Source organism: Mobula birostris, chromosome 7 (assembly GCF_030028105.1).
Source record: "Mobula birostris isolate sMobBir1 chromosome 7, sMobBir1.hap1, whole genome shotgun sequence".
Classification (NCBI taxonomy): domain Eukaryota; kingdom Metazoa; phylum Chordata; class Chondrichthyes; order Myliobatiformes; family Myliobatidae; genus Mobula; species Mobula birostris.
Window position 1 is genome coordinate 39,309,075 of NC_092376.1, and position 16,990 is coordinate 39,326,064.

Consider the following 16,990-nt stretch of genomic DNA (forward strand, 5'->3'; position numbering starts at 1 on the left):
AAACACAAAATTTCTTTAAGTTCTAACTTTTCAGTTTGCACCATCCTTGCTTGCTTCAGCACAGCCACCACCTTACCATTTGTTACAGGGTAATATGAACCTCAAATATGTCTGGACTTCAATCCCTAAAACTATCCACCACTCTTAAAAGCCAATTTCTTACATTATCCTCCATTTTTCTTAATAGTTCTCGGTGAAGCATCATAAAAGCTTTCAGAATAATTGTTCCAGATTAACACATAATATTGTCAAGAAGTCAATGGAGGACTACATATTACAGTATTTACACATAATGATATCTGCACAAAACTTCAAAGCAAGACAACTAATACATAGCTTTATAGCTAGTTGAAAATTACACCATTATCACTTCAGCTTATTTTTCAATAGTTCAACTCAAAAAGTCAGTAACAGACATCATTAATGAGGAAACAGAAGGTGTACAAATGAATAATGAAGTTCTCCGAATTAGTATTCAACATTTCTAAATATTCTTCAGAAAAGGTGGTGGAATTCATTAAAGATTAGGAGGCAATAAATATTTCTAAAAAAATAAGAGTTTCTGCGGATGCTGGAAACACACTAAATGCTAAAGGAACTCAGTAGGTTAGGCAGCATCTATAAAAATGAATAAATAGTTGACATTTTGGACTGAGACCATTCCTCAGGACTGGAAAGGAAAAGGGAAGATGCCAGAATAAGGAGGTGGGGGGATGGAAAGGAGGATCCAGTCGAAAGTGATAGGTCAAGCCAACTGGATGGGAAAGGTAAAGGACAGAAGGAATCTAATAGGAGAGGAGAGTAGACCATAGGAGAAAGGAAAGAAAGAGAGGCACCAGGGAAAGATGATAGGTTGATGAGAAGAGGTAATGGCCGGAGCGAAGAATAGAATGAAAGAGAAGGATGAGGGAAAATAAATTACCAGAAAGTGAAATCAATGTTTATGCCACAGGTTAGAGGCTACCTAGATGAAATATGAAGCATTGCTTTTCCACCCTGAGAGTGGCATAGTGACAAAAGAGGAGGCCATGGACCAACAAGTCAGAACGGGAATGGGGATAGGAAGTAAAATATTTGGCCACTGGGAAATTCCACTTTTGGAGGATGGAGTGGAGGTGCTCAACATAGCACTCCCCCAACTTACATCGGGTCTCGCCGATGTAGTGGCGTCCACATTGCTTGCACCAGATACAATAGGTAACCACAACAGATTCACAGAAGTGTTTGCTCACCTGGAAAGACTGTTTGAGGCCCTGAATGGATATAAGGGAGGAGGGTACACTGGCAAGTATAGAATATCTATTGCTTGCAGGGATACATGTCAGGAGGGAGATTTGTTGGGAAGGACAAATGGATAAGGGAATCATGGAGGAAGCTATTCCTGCAGAAAGCGGATAGTGATGGGGTGGGGGGGAGGAAGATAAAGATGTGTTTGGTGATAGGCTACTTTTGAAGATGACAGAGGTTGCGGAGAATGGTGTGTTAGATGCAGAGGCTTGTGGGGTAGCAGGTGATGACAAAAGGAAATCTATCACTGTTAAAGTGGCAGGAGGATGGGGGGAGCACAGACATCAGGAAATGGAAGAAATGGAGGAGAGGGCAGCATCAGTGCTGGAGGAATGGAAACCTATTCAAAGAAGGAAGACATCTCTGATATCCTGGAAAGGAAAGCCTCAGCTTGGGAACAGAAGCAGCAGAGATGAAGGATCTGAGAAAAGGGAATTTTTTTTCTTTTATTTCCCGGAGACAGGGTGGAGAGGCGTCATCAAGATAACCGTGGAAATGGGTAGGTTTAGAAAAGATGCTGGTAGACAGTCTCTAGAGAATCCATCTCTGGAGACAGAGAGATGAGAAAGGGGAGGGAGATGTCAGAAATTGACAAAGTGAATTTACGGGTAGGGTGGAAGTTGGAAGCAAAGTTGATGAAATTGACAAGCTCAGTATGGGTGCATGAAGCAGCACCAATGCAGTTATCAAAGTAGTGCAGAAAGACTTGGGGAGCATGACCAATGAAAGCTTGGAACTTGGACTGTTTTACGTAGCCAATGTAAAAACAGTCATAGCCGGGGCCCATGGCTACTCCTTGAGTCTGGAGAAAGTGGGAGGAGCCGAAGGAGAAATTGTGGACAGAGGAGGGTGGTGGTGGAGGGGAACCAGTTGGGCCTCCTGTTGAGAAAGAAGTGGAGAGCCTTAAGGCTTTAAGGCCTTCTTAATGGGGGGATAGAAGTGTAAAGGGACTGGACATCCATGGTGAAAATGAGGCAGTCAGGGCCAGAGAATTGAAAGTTGAGGAGGAGATCGAGAGCATGTGAGCTGCCACGGATGTAGGACGGAAGGAATTGAACCAAGGAGGATAGAATGGAGTCTAGGTATGCGTTCACAAGATTGATAGGGCAGGAGCAGGCAGGAAAATGGGCCTGCACGTACAGTCAGGTTTGTGAAACTTGGATGGAAGGTAGAAATGAACAGTGCAGTGTAATAGAACTATGAGTTTGGTGGCAATGGATGGGAGCTGACTAGAGTTGATGACATTAGTGATGGTGTCAGAGACAATTTTTTGATGGTCCTGAGCGAGGTCCTTTGTGAGGGGTAAGCTGCCGACTGGCCACAGCAATGTAGAGGTCAGATCACCACATTATAACAGCACTCCCTTTGTTTCAGAATCAGAATCAGGTTTATTATCACTGGCATGTGACGTGAAATTTGTTAACTTAGCAGCAGCAGTTCAATGCAATACATAATCTGGCAGAGAGAGAGAAAAAAATAAGAAATAAAACGTAATAACAAATAAACAAGTAAATCAATTACGTGTATTGAATAGATTTTTTCAAATGTGCAGACAGAAGTACTATATATTAAAAAAAAGTGAGGTAGTACCCAAAGCTTCAATGTCCATTTAGGAATCGGATGGCAGAGGGGAAGCTGTTCCTGAATCGCTGAGTGTGTGCCTTCAAGGCTTCTGTATCTCCTACCTGATGGTAACAGTGAGAAAAGGGCATGCCTTGGGTGCTGGAGGTCCTTAATAATGGACGTTGCCTTTCTGAGACACCACTCCCTAAAGATGTCCTGGGTAGTTTGTAGACTAGTGCCCAAGATGGAGTTGACTAGATTTACAACCTTCTTCAGCTTCCGGGTTTGATGATAAGGTTGGTATTGGTGCAGGGAGAGTGGAGGGAAATGCATTCGGAGGGAAAGTGTGAGGAGTGAGGAGATACCTTCTTCTCCAACTCTTTACCTTTCCCACCCACCTGACTTCACCTATCACCTTCTAGCTGGTCCTCCTTCCCCTCCACCCCCCACTTCCCTGCTTTTTTATTTTGACATTTTCCACCTTCCTTTCCAGTCATGAAGAAGTGTCTCAGCCTAAAACTATGACAGCTTATTCATTTCCATAGATGCTGCCTGGTGCTGAGGTCCTCAAAGAGTTCTAAAAATTTGCTAAATTTTCAAAGATATTCCCTAGAAAAATTCCGGTAATGAACAATGGCTTGGAATCAATGCTTGCAGATACAAGCAACAAAGAACCAGTGAACTAATGTAAACTTTAATTTCCTACCTGCAATTTTCACTATGTAAAGAACAAAATACTAAGATTTGCTTAGTCATGTTCAAGCTCAGTTCATTGCCATTCAACCGTACACATGTACTGTATGCCACCAAATGAAACAACGTTCCTCTGTGCATACAACACAGTGCATATAACTCAAAAGCATAATACATAAAGCAATACTACCACAAATAAACTAACAAATAATAAGGTGCATTTTTGACACAAATTAAAAAGTAAACAATATAACGTTACTGATGCTTCATACGTAATGAGAGCTGGGTGGTGGCAGGGCATTCAGTAGTCTTACGGCCTGGAGAAAGAAGCTTTCCTATCCTATCAGCTCTTGTCCTAATGCTACGGTACCTATTACCTGACGGTAGGGGATGGATGGGAAAGGTCATTGACAATGCTAAGGGCCCAGTGTGTGCAACGCTCCTGATAAATATCTCTTCAGCGTGGAAGAGAGACCCGACAATCTTCCCAGCAGTCCTCTTCACAATCCGTTGTAGGAACTTGCGGTCAGATGCCTTGCAATTCCCATACCAGGCGGTGATGCAGCTGGTCAGGACACCCTCGATGGTGCTCCTGTAAAAATGTGTAACTAAGCGTTTATTTGTGCATTAGGTTATGAATATTTTTGAGCTATCATTCTGGCTGTGAGATACCAACATTACAATTATGGTGTCTCACTTCTTCAGAATAACATTTGAAAATCATATGATGTATTCAAAAACATATCGATTTTTCAAGTTTGCAAAAGGCCTGTAACAGAATGTTTCTCCAAGATAACTATTTTACTTTAATAATTAAGTAAAACAAGGAAACCCTGGTTTAAAATTAATTTGTTATTTTTAGCATAGCTATTAATTTCCTTTAGGTATTTGAATCATTTCAATAGTTTCAACTATTTTCTAGGTATCTTCTTTCATCAAAGTCAGTTACAAACAGTAGGGCTGTCGGAACAACATCAGAGTGTCTGGCACTTTGATGATTGTGGAGTGGCTGCTACTCATGTGTAGCTCCTTCTCTTTAGAGCTGCTCGGCTACCCCTCCATACAATCAATAAAATCTGATTATTTCTAGAGTTGTACGCCCGTTTTGCTATTTCTGAGAAATTTTTTAATTTTTAAATAAATTAGGAGCAATAGTAGAAAAAATTAGCATTAAAAAACGAAAGATGATAAATTGCTAAGAAGTAACTATTGCTGCTTAAGGGTTGAAAGAATCTGAATGCACAGGTTGACATTCTCCAAAACTCCACAGTCTGGAAGGCAGCAAACGTTATCCTGTTATTTAGTTGCTGGTGTGTATTCGAGTGTGAGAGAGAACACAATTGAAAACAGGGACCAAGGGCTGTTTAGCCTGACATTAGTAGTGTTGGCGCGTGTCCAAATGGTTAAGGCGTTTGTCTAGTGATCTGAAGGTCACTAGTTCAAGCCTTGGCTGAGGCAGCATGTTGTGTCCTTGAGCAAGGCACTTAACCACACATTGCTCTGTGACAACACCGGTGCCAAGCTGTATGGGTCCTAATGCCCTTCCCTTGGACAACATCGGTGGCATGGAGAGGGGAGACTTGCAGCATGGGCAACTGCCGGTCTTCCATACAACCTTGCCCAGGCCTACGCCCTGGAAACCTTCCAAGGCGCAAATCCATGGTCTCACGAGACTAACGGATGCCTATAAGTAATGGGTAAATTCTAGAACTGATTATTAAGGAAATGATTAGAGTGAACTTTGAAACTTATAGTAGAACTAGGCAGTGTCAATGTAGATACATGAAAATGAGATCACGTCCTTACAGTCCCTTATTGATCAAGGAGTCACTAGGTCTAAGGAAAGTCTTGGTTTACTTACACTCCACTTTCTATGCCTATCGTGCAACATTCTTAGAGCATAAGAGTGAGATTCATAAGAACTGTGCAAACTGTGCAGACAGGCCCCTCGGTCCAGCATGTTTATTCCAGCCTTCTTCCTCATCTGCACTAACCTCATTTGCCCTTATTAGGTCTGTATCCATCTATGCCTTGCCTATCCATGTGCCTGTCTAACTATCTCGTAAATGTAGTGCTGTATCTGATTCTATGACCTCTTTTGTAGTGCTGTATCTGATTCCATGACCTCCGGATATCCCTGTGTTTAAAAGAAGCTTAGCCCGCAGATCCTCTTTAAAACACTTTCCTCCCATCTTAAATCCTTTGTCCAATTCTTAAGTCTCAAGTTCAAGATTTCTTTATATAATGCAGCTGAAATTACATCATAGGCCACAAAATCTCGAAGTAATGTTACAATATTTGGTTTAAAATGCCACTATGTCATGCAAAAATGTGCACATTTCAAATGCATATAGAAATCCAGACTATCCCAGCATTTGGTCATGTGAACATCTAGTCTTTTAAACTTTTTCACTCTGTAAGATTTTCCAGCATCTTTTGTTTTACATCTAGATACAGACGGAAGTCTACAGCTACAGCCTCCCAGTTGTGAAAATTTATTATCCTACCATCTTCAGTGCTACTTGTCCAGAGAAGGGGAGGAGGGGAAGAAATAAGGTAGAATGGGAAAATTAAGGCCAAGAAACAGAATTATAGTATATAAACAAATAGCCAGGATTCGCTTTGTTTATTTGGGACATGATGCTGTTGTCAAACAGTTTCTAACTAGTGTCCATCGCATACAAGTTGTGTCTCCGATAGACACACAGTGCTTACAGCAGTTTTTCAATTATGTCACTTGTGTGTGTTTGTGTCAAAAAAGCAATAAATTTTGTCACTGATAGTTGGTGAGAAATAAGCAGAACGAAAATTCTGAATTATTTTGCTCTGCAGTTTCAAGCACTCAGGCATGGAGATGCTAGAAATAGCCGGGAGTGAAACTGCTTCAACAAGTTATGAATTGTGAAGAATTTGAAGGTATTGACAATCATCATGAATGTGGCAATGAAAGTGAAGATTTGGAAGATGTTTTGAGAGGTTGGTGATGAAACATATCAACTCCTGCCTGAGAAACATCTTGGATCCACTCCAATTTGCCTACCAGCGCAACAGTTCCACATCAGATGACATCTCATTGACTCTTCACTCAAGTTTGGAACACCCGGACCGCATAGATACATACAGCAGGATGCTCCTTATCAATTACAACTCAGCATTCAATACCATCATTCGCTCAAAATTAGTCACAAAGCTTCAAGATCTTGGCATCAATACATCCTTATGCAATTGGATCATCAATTTCCTCACTTAAAAGACCCCAGTCAGTTTGGATTAGCAACATCTCCTCCACAATCTCCATCAGCACCATAAGGCCGCTTAATCCCCTGCTCTACTCGCTTTACAGGTATGACTGTGTTGTTAAGCATGTTCCAATGCCATACTCAAGTTTGCTGATGACACCATTGTTGTAGGCAGAATCAAAGGTGGTAATGAATCAGCATATAAGAGGGAGACTGAGAAGTGCCACAACAACCTCCACTCAATGCCAGCAAGACCAAGCAGCTGATTATTGACTTCAGGAGGAGGAAACGAAGTCCATGAACCGGTCCCCATTAGGGAAGGCGGAAATGGGGAGGGTCAGCAACTTTAAATTCCTTGGTACAGTATTATCATTATTGGAGGGCCTGTCCTGGGTAATTACAAAGAAAGCACAACAGCATCTCTACTTCCTTAAGAGTTTATGAAGATTCCACTTGACATCTAAAACTTCGACAAATTTCTACAGATGTGTGATGGAGAGTATATTGACTGGCTGCATCATGGTTATTCTTGTATTATGCATTACTGAGTATGCCCACAAGAAAATGAATCTCAGGGTTGTATATGGTGACAAGTATCTACTTTGATAACAAATTTACTTTGAACTTACTTTTACTTTGAAGCTTTCTCAGCTGCACCTTGATGGCCTCCATCATTATAAAGACCACAAGATACAGGAGCAGAATAAGTACCCAGCTCCATCTTGGGTACTAGCCTATAAAGTACCCAGGACATCTTCAAGGCGCAGTGTCTCAGAAAGGCAGCATCCATTATTAAGGACCTCAGCACCCATGGCATGCCCTTTTCTCACTGTTACCATCAGGTGGGAGGTACAGAAGCCTGAAGGCACACACTCAGCGATTCAGGAACAACTTCCTCCCCTCTGCCATCCGATTCTTAAAAGGACGTTGAACTTGTGAACACCAACTCACTTTTTTTTAATACACAGCATTTCTGTTTTTTTACGTTTTTAATCTATTCGATATACATATACTGTAATTGATTTACTTATTTATTATTATTTTTCTCTCTCTTCTATATTATGTATTGCATTGAACTGCTGCTGCTAAATTAACAAATTTCATGTCACATTTGGTGATAATAAACCTGATTCTCATTCTGAATTATACTATTCAATCCCATCATCTGCTCTGCCATTTCGTCATGGCTAATCTATTATCCTTCTTGACCCCATTCTCCTGCCTTCTCCTCATAACCTTTGACATCCTGATTAATCAAGAATCTATTAACCTCCCCCTTAAGTATACCCACTGACTTGGCCTCCACAACAGTCTGTGGCAATAAATTCAACAGATTTATTACCATCTGTATATAAAAAAAAATCCCCCTCATCTCTCTTCTAACTGGACATCCCTCTATTCTGAGGCTGTGCTCTCTGCTGCTAGACTCCCCCACTATAGGAAACATCCTCTTCACTCTATCTAGGCCTTTCAATATTCAATAGGTTTCAATGAGATCCTCTTATTCTTCCAAACTCCAGTGAGTACAGGCCCTCAGACATCAATCACTCCCAGAATCATTCTCATGAAGCTCCTCTGGACTCTCTCTAATGCCAGCATATCTGTTCTTAGATAAGGGGCCCAAAAATGCTCACAATACTCCATGTGCAGTCTGACCAATGCCTAATAAAGCCTCAGAATTACATCCTTGCTTTTATATTCTAGTCCACTCGAAATGAATGCTCATTTGCCTTCCTCAACACCAACTCAAACTGCAAGTTAATCTTTAGCAAATCCTGCACAAGGACTCCAAAGTCCCTTTTTACTGTCCTCCTCCCCTCTTAAAAAGTGGAAAGACATTTGCAATTTTCCAGCCCTCAGGAATCATTCCAGAATTCTTGAAAGATCATTACTAATACTTCCATAATCCCTTCAGCTACCTCTTTCAGAACCCCAGGATGTAGTCCATCTGGTTCAGGTGACTTATCTACCTTCAGGGCTTTTAGCTTCCTGAGCACCTACTCCTTAATATTAACAACTACACTCATTTCTGACCCTTGACACTCCTGATTTTCTGGCATAGTGCTAGCATCTTCCACGGTGAAGCCTAATGCAAAATGCTTATTAAGTTCCTCGGCCATTTCTTTATCCCCAATTACTACATCTCCAGCATCATTTTCCAGCAGTGCACTCTCACCTCTCTTTTACTCTTTATACAGTATATCTGAAAAAATGGTATCCACTTTTATATTATTGGCTAGCTTAACTTCATATTTCATCTTTTCTCTCTGTGGATTTTTTTTAGTTGTTTTCTGTTGGTTTTTAAAAGCTTCCCAATCCTCTAACTTCCCACTAATCTTTGCTGTATTATATGCCCTCTCTTTGGCTTTTATGCTGTCTTTGACTTACCTCAACAGCCACATTTGCCTCACTGTCCTTTAGAATACTTCTTCATCTTTGGGATGCATCAATCCTGTGCCTTCCAAATTGCTCCCAAAAACTGCAGCTACGGTGGTTCTGCTGTCATCCCTGCTAGTGTCCCCTTCCAATCAACTTTGGCCTGCTCCTCCCTCATGCCTCTATAATTCTCTTTTCTCCACTGTAATACTGATACATCTGACTTTAGCTTTTCTCTCTCAAACTGCATGGTGAATTCTATCATATTATGATCACTGACTCCTCAGGGTTCCTTTACCATAAGCTCCCTAATCAAATCAGATTTATTATACAACACCTAATCCAGAATTGCCTTTCCTCCAGTGGGCTCAACCACAAGCAGATCTGAAAAGCTACACCTTAGGCATTCTACAAATTTCATTTCTGGGATCCAACACCAATCTGATTTTACAAATTTTCCTGCATATTGAAATCTCTCATGACTATTGTAACACTGGCCTTTTTACATGCCTTTTCGATCTTCCATTGTAATTTGTACCCCACATACTGCCTAATATTTGGAGGCCTATATATATAACTCCCATCAGGGTCTTTTTACCCCTGCAGTTTCTTAACTCCACCCACAAGGACTCAATTTCTTCAAATGCACCTCTTTCTAAGGATTTGATTTCACTTTTTACCAACAGAGCCATCCCACCCCCTCTGCCTACCTGCATGTCCTTCCAATACAATGTGTATCCTTGGATGTTAAGCTCCCAGCTATGATCTTCTTTTAGCCACAACTCAGTGATGCCCACAACATCACATCTGCCAATCTCTTACTGCATTACAAGATCACCTACCTTATACCGTATACTACGTGCATTCAAATATAACCCGTCTGTTCTATATTCATCACCCTTTTCAATTTTGCTCCCATGTTACACCTCAATTAATCCCACTGACTGCAATTTTTCCCTATCATCTGCCTGTGCTTCCTCACAGTCTCACAACACACTGCATCTACCTGTATACCAACTGCCTCATCCTCAGTGCTATCAATCCAATTCCCATCCCCCTGCCAGATTAGTTTAAACCCTCTCCATAGCAAACCTGCCCACAAGGATATTGGTCCCCCTCACGTTCAAGTCTAACCCAACCTTTTTGTACAGGTCAAACCTTCCCTATAAGAGATCCCAATAATCCAGAAATCTGAAACCCTAACCCCTGCACCAGTTCCTCAGCCACACATTCACCTGTCAAATCATCCTATTCTTACCCTCACCACCACATCACTCAGGCAGCAATCGAGAGATTACTATGTTGGAGGTCCTGCTTTTCATCTTTCTACCTAACTCCCTATATTCTCTCTTCAGAACCTCCTCCCTTTTCCTACCTACATCAGTGGTATCACAGCTTTCAGCAGTTCAGTCTCCCCCCCTTAGAATGCAGTAGACTTGATCTGAGACATCCCTGACCCTGACACCTGGGAGGCAATATACCATGCAGGTATATCTCTTTCACATCCCCATGCACATCACATAATTCCATGTAGACTTTAGAATTACAAACAAGAGAAAATCTGCAGATGCTGGAAATCCAAACAACATACACAAAACGCTGGAGGAACTCTGCAAGCCGGGCAGCATCTATGGAAAAAAAGTACTGTCAACGTTTCGGACCGAGACCCTTCGGCAGTCCTTAGATTTTGAATTCCAAGCTTCAAATACTAGGCAGGTGTTTGTGTACAGAAGCAATTATGGAATCTGCTTTCAAGTGGAAAATATATGAAGCCAAAAACTTAATCAATTATTTCTGCTTTGGCGACATTGCTCGCTCCATATAATGCTGGAATCTTTATTCAGTTACTCCAGGCACTTTCGCAGTTTGAATAACAATTAACTCTGGCACTATACTTAAGTACCTCTTTCCTTTGTCTCATGAAATCTGATTAGCTCACATTTCACAGTATTTTGGTTTCAGAAATTTAACTTCTTTACAATTCATTCCAAGACTTCCAGCTCTTCTGTCTTTTCAATCTCATGTTTCAACAATACCTTAATTCTTTTAACTATGGCCTCTTTTGCAACCCCTGGCTGAACTTAGCAATATCTTCTGCTATCTAATTCATCATATATTCCTGACTACATCATCTTCAAAATCTCCTTCTCTTCTTGAAGCTTTTTTCTTTAACAGGCACCAACTATTCAGTGCCTGGTGTGTTCCCCTATCTATAAACACAGAGATGATTTCTCAGCCTGTATTTCACCGTCAGCAATGAAGCAATAACATTCCAGCTGCCTCAGAGAAGGCTTCATGGTCACCATGCTTGAATCTCTTCTTTCCAACCCGTTTTCGCTGAGCATTATTTCAAAAGGAGTTGTGAGGATTTCAAGACATTTGGGAGCTAAACTCATTAACTAATTCTCACAGACAGCAAACTAGGTAGAAAAACAACAGAAAAAAAATTAAACTTTTAAACATTTCATAGCAATTTAAACAAAAATTGGCAAACACAACTTTATGATAAAAATTAAACTTGAAGTTCTTATATTTTAAAATACATTATATTTTGAAGCAACACTCACAACACACTGGAGGAACTCAGCAGGTCGGGCAGCATCCGTGGAAACGATCAGTCGATGTTTCGGGCCGGAACCCTTCATCAGGACTGTAGGGGGAAGGGGCAGAGGCCCTATAAAGAAGGTGGGGGGAGGGTGGGAAGGAGAAGGCCGGTAGGTCCAGGTGAAAAACCAGTAAAGGGAAAGATAAAGGGGTGGGGGAGGGGAAGCAGGGAGGTGATAGGCAGGAAAGGTGAAGAAGAAATAGGGGAAAACACGATGGGTAGTAGAAGGAGGCGGAACCATGAAGGAGGTGAAATGCAGCTGGGGGAGGGGGCAGAGTGACATAGGGATAGGGGAAGGGAGGGGGAGGGAATTACCGGAAGTTGGAGAATTCTATGTTCATACCAGGGGGCTGGAGACTACCTAGACAGTATATGAGGTGTTGCTCCTCCAACCTGAGTTTAGCCTCATCATGGCAGTACAGGAGGCCATGTATGGACATATCCGAATGGGAATGGGAAGCAGAGTTGAAGTGGGTGGCTACTGGGGGATCCTGTCTATTGTGGCGGACGGAGCGGAGGTGCTCGACGAAGTGGTCCCCCAATCTGCGTCGGGTTTCACCGATGTAGAGGAGGCCGCACCGGGAGCACCGGATGCAATAGATGACCCCAACAGACTCACAAGTGAAGTGTTGCCTCACCTGGAAGGACAGTTTGGGGCCCTGAATGGTGGCAAGAGAGGAGGTGTAGGGACAGGTGTAGCACTTACGCTTACAGGGATAAGTGCCAGGAGGGAGATCCGTGGGCAGGGACGTGTGGATACATTGGTGAAACCCAACGCAGATTGGGGGACCACTTGGTCGAGCACCTCCGCTCTGTCCACCACAACAGACAGGATCTCCCAGTAGCCACCCACTTCAACTCTGCTTCCCACTCTCATTCAGATATGTCCATACATGGCCTCCTCTACTGCCATGATAAGGCTAAACTCAGGTTGGAGGAGCAACACCTCATATACTGTCTAGGTAGTCTCCAGCCCCTTTGTATGAACATAGAATTCTCCAACTTCTGGTAATTCCCTCCCCCTCCCTTCCCCTATCCCTATTTCACTCTGCCCCCTCCCCCAGCTGCCTATCACCTCCTTCATGGTTCCGCCTCCTTCTACTACCCATTGTGTTTTCCCCTACTCCTTCTTCACCTTTCCTGCCTGTCACCTCCCTGCTTCCCCTCCCCCACCCCTTTATCTTTCCCCTTACTGGTTTTTCACCTGGAACCTACCAGCCTTCTCCTTCCCACCCTCCCCCCACCTTCTTTATAGGGCCTCCGCCCCTTCCCTCTACAGTCCTGACAAAGGGTTCCGGCCCAAAACGTTGACTCATCGTTTCTACGGATGCTGCCCGATCTGCTGAGTTCCTCCAGCGTGTTGTGAGTGTTGCTTTGACCCCAGCATCTGCAGAGTATTTTGTATTACATTTTGAATATTTCTCTGAAGTATTAAAATTTTCTTACAAAAATAGTTTTAGGACCAAAAGTGTTTGCTAAACAACAACTATGGCCAATGACAGTACAAAAAACTTCCCTTGGAATCTGGAGGTTTGGGCTAAATGTCTGACTTCCATGTGAGAAGATTCTGAGGTTGCTGTCGCCTTCATAATAAAATGGCTATAAGTGTTGATAGCAATCTCATGTAGACTGCAGCAGAATTTGAATCTGAAAATTACTTTTACCCATGGCCACTGCAGGTTAAAATTTAACATTGTCTCCATCTAGATAGATCATATTATAACTCAGTTTAAATCTTTCAGTGTAATTACTTTCATGCAGGTTTTAGTGGGATGTCTATGTCTAGCAATAACACAAGGAACACTGAGTTCACTTACTTCCTGAGGAGACATTAATAGATCAGCCCTAGAATAAATTCTGTGCTCCAATTCTCCACTGACAAACTTTTTATATATGAAGCATGATCTGACCTTGTTAGTGGTTTAACATGTCAACCCTAGATTGACATGGATAAAAGCTATTGTCAAACTGTCAAGGTTTTTTTCCTAATTTCCAAATTAAGACAAACAATTTCCAAATTCATTAGGTTGTTTTGCTATTTATAATAGAAACTGCCATCATCGACCTTATTTTTAAAACCACAGTGTATTAATTGCTTCTGTAACAGTTGATACGTCGGAAACAACAATAGATATCCCTGCTAAAGTTATCATGACCTGGAATCAGGCTCATATAAAAAGGTACAATAGGTTAACAGCAAAGTCTGTGTGTTGCATATCATGTACCAGCATTAATTGCATACAGGTTCATCTTGGTCTAGCATAATTCTAATCCCAGTGCTTTTTATTAAAATACTGACAAAAACCCCTAAAAATTAAAATTATTGATTCAACTACTGAATTAAAACCTAACCATCATACCAGCTATTTTGAGCATGAGACTTATTTTTGTATGAAGCTATTCTTTTGTGAGACTTTTAAATACACAGTGGCATGCAAACGTTTGGGCACACCTGGTCAAAATATCTGTTACTGTGAATAGTTAAGTGAGTAGAAGATGAACTGATCTCCAAAAGTCATAAAGTTAAAGATGAAACATTCTTTTCAACATTTTAAGCGAGATTAGCGTATTATCTTTGTTTTGTACAATTTTAGAGTGGAAAAAAAGGAGCATCATACAAAAATTTGGGCACCCAAGAGATTTGAGCTCTCAGATAACTTTTACCAAGGTCTCAGACCTTAACTAGCTTGTTAGGACTATGGCTTGTTCACAGTCATCATTAGGAAAGGCCAGGTGATGCAAATTTCAAAGCTTTATAAATACCCTGACTCCTCAAACCTTGTCCCAACAATCAACAGCCATGGGCTCCTCTAAGCAGCTGCCTAGCACTTTGAAAATTAAAATAAATAATATCCACAAAGCAGGAAAAGGCTATTAGAAGATAGCAAAGTGTTTTCAGGTAGCCGTTTCCTCAGTTTGTAATGTAATTAAGAAATGTCAGTTAACAGGAATGGTGGAGATCAAGTTGAGGTCTGGAAGACCAAGAAAACTTTCTGAGAGAACTGCTCGTGGGATTGCTAGAAAGGCAAATCAAAACCCCCGTTTGACTGCAAAAGACCTTCAGGAAAATTTAGCAGACTCTGGAGTGGTGGTGCACTGTTCTACTGTGCAGCGACACCTGCACAAATATAACCTTCATGGAAAAGTCATCAGAAGAAAACCTTTCCTGCGTCCTCACCACAAAATTCAGCGTCAGAAGTTTGCAAAGGAACATCTAAACAAGCCTGATGCATTTTGGAAACAAGTCCTGTGGACTGATGAAGTTAAAATAGAATTTTTTGGTCGCAATCAGCAAAGGTATGTTTGAAGAAAAAGGGGTGCAGAATTTCATGAAAAGAAAACCTCTTCAACTGTTAAGCACGGGGGTGGATCGATCATGCTTTGGGCTTGTGTTGCAGCCAGTGGCACCGGGAACATTTCACTGGTAGAGGGAAGAATGAATTCAATTAAATACCAGCAAATTCTGGAAGCAAACATCACACCATCTGTAAAAAAGCTGAAGATGAAAAGAGGATGGCTTCTACAACAGGATAATGATCCTAAGCACACCTCAAAATCCACAGTGGACTACCTCAAGAGGTGCAAGCTGGAGGGTTTTGCCATGGCCCTCACAGTCCCCTGACCTAAACATCATTGAAAATCTGTGGATAGACCTCAAATGAGCAGTGCATTCAAGACGGCCCAAGAGTCTCACAGAACTAGAAGTCTCTTGCAAGGAAGAATAGGCGAAAAACCCCCCAAGCAAGAATTGAAAGACTCTTAGCTGGCTACAGAAAGCATTTACAAGCTGTGATACTTGCCAAAGAGGGTGTTACTAAGTACTGACCATGCAGGGTGCCCAAATTTTTGCTTTGGGCCCTTTCCTTTTTTTGTTATTTTGAAACTGTAAAAGTTGGAAATAAAGAAGGAATCTTGCTTAAAATATTAAAGAAATGTGTCATCTTTAACTTTATGCCTTTTGGAAATCAGGTCATCTTTTACTCGCTTAGCTATTCACAGTAACAGAAATTTTGACCGGGGTGCCCAAACTTTTGTATGCCACTGTATCTATTTACATTAAATGAGTATAATGCAAACCTGGCTATCTATAGGTGCTGTTTAAACTAAATTTAAACTGAATTAACTAGACACGGTTGACAGGAGGAAAGAAGCAAATGAGATTGAACATAATAAAAAAACAAAATCGGGTGATGCTGGAAAGTAACCAATATATTTGCAGCAAAGTCAAATTTCATTTGAGATTTTCTGTTTTCTGTCTACAGCTCTTCTAGGTGAGAAAACACACAGAACAGAACTGATTGCTCCAGCAGATATTAGCATCCCAATTGTACCAGTGGAAATGTTCACTATTCTAATACTAGCCAGTTCTCTTAATCTGGGGCCCCAGCATGCAAGCCATTGCTCAGAGGAATTGTACTGAGATTGATTAAACTCATTTCAAAAGGACCCACAGAGCTTGTGGATCAAATAATTATAGTGCCTACGAAAAGTATTCATCTCCCTTTGGAAGTTTTCATGGTTTATTGTTTTACAACATTGAATTATAGTGGATTTAATTTGGCTGTTTCTGACACTAATCAACAGAAAAAAAACTCCTGTCAAAGTGAAAACAGATCTAAGTTAATTAGAAATATAAAACACAAAATAATTGACTGCATAAGTATTCACCCCCATTAATACAACATACCAAATCATCACTGGTGCAGCCAATTGGTTTTAAAAGTCACATAATTAGTTAAATGGAGATAACCATGTGTTTCAATAGATAGTAGTAAATATACACCTGTATCTGTTAAGTCCAACTGCTGGTGAGTCAGTATCCTGGCAAAAACTACACCATGAAAACAAAAGAACACCCCAAGCAACTCCGCAAAAAGGTTACTGAAAATCACAAGTCATGAGATGGATACAAGAAAATTTCCAAGTCACTGAATATCCCTTGGAATACAGATAAGTCAATCATCAAGAAAAGGAAAGAACATGGCACAGCTGTAAAACTGTCTAGAGCAGCTGTCCTCAAAAACTGAGTGACCGTGCAAGGAGGGTACTAGTGAGGGAGACCACCAAGAAATCTATGACAACTCTGGAGGAGTTACAAGCTTCAGTGGCTGAGATGAGAGAGACTGCACATACTACAACTGCTTCGGAGCTTAGGAGACGATGGCGCCTAACGGCGACTCCTTCGCTTGCATCTTTGGAAACAGCTCTATTTCTAGCTTTAATATCT

The 16,990-nt window shown here is 41.3% G+C and overlaps 1 protein-coding gene across 3 annotated transcripts in view; it reads right to left on the minus strand.

Annotated features, from left to right (window-relative positions):
• b3glcta (beta 3-glucosyltransferase a) overlaps window positions 1-16,990 on the minus strand; it is a 192,895-nt gene that overhangs the window by 128,823 nt on the left and 47,082 nt on the right. The window lies entirely within an intron of this gene.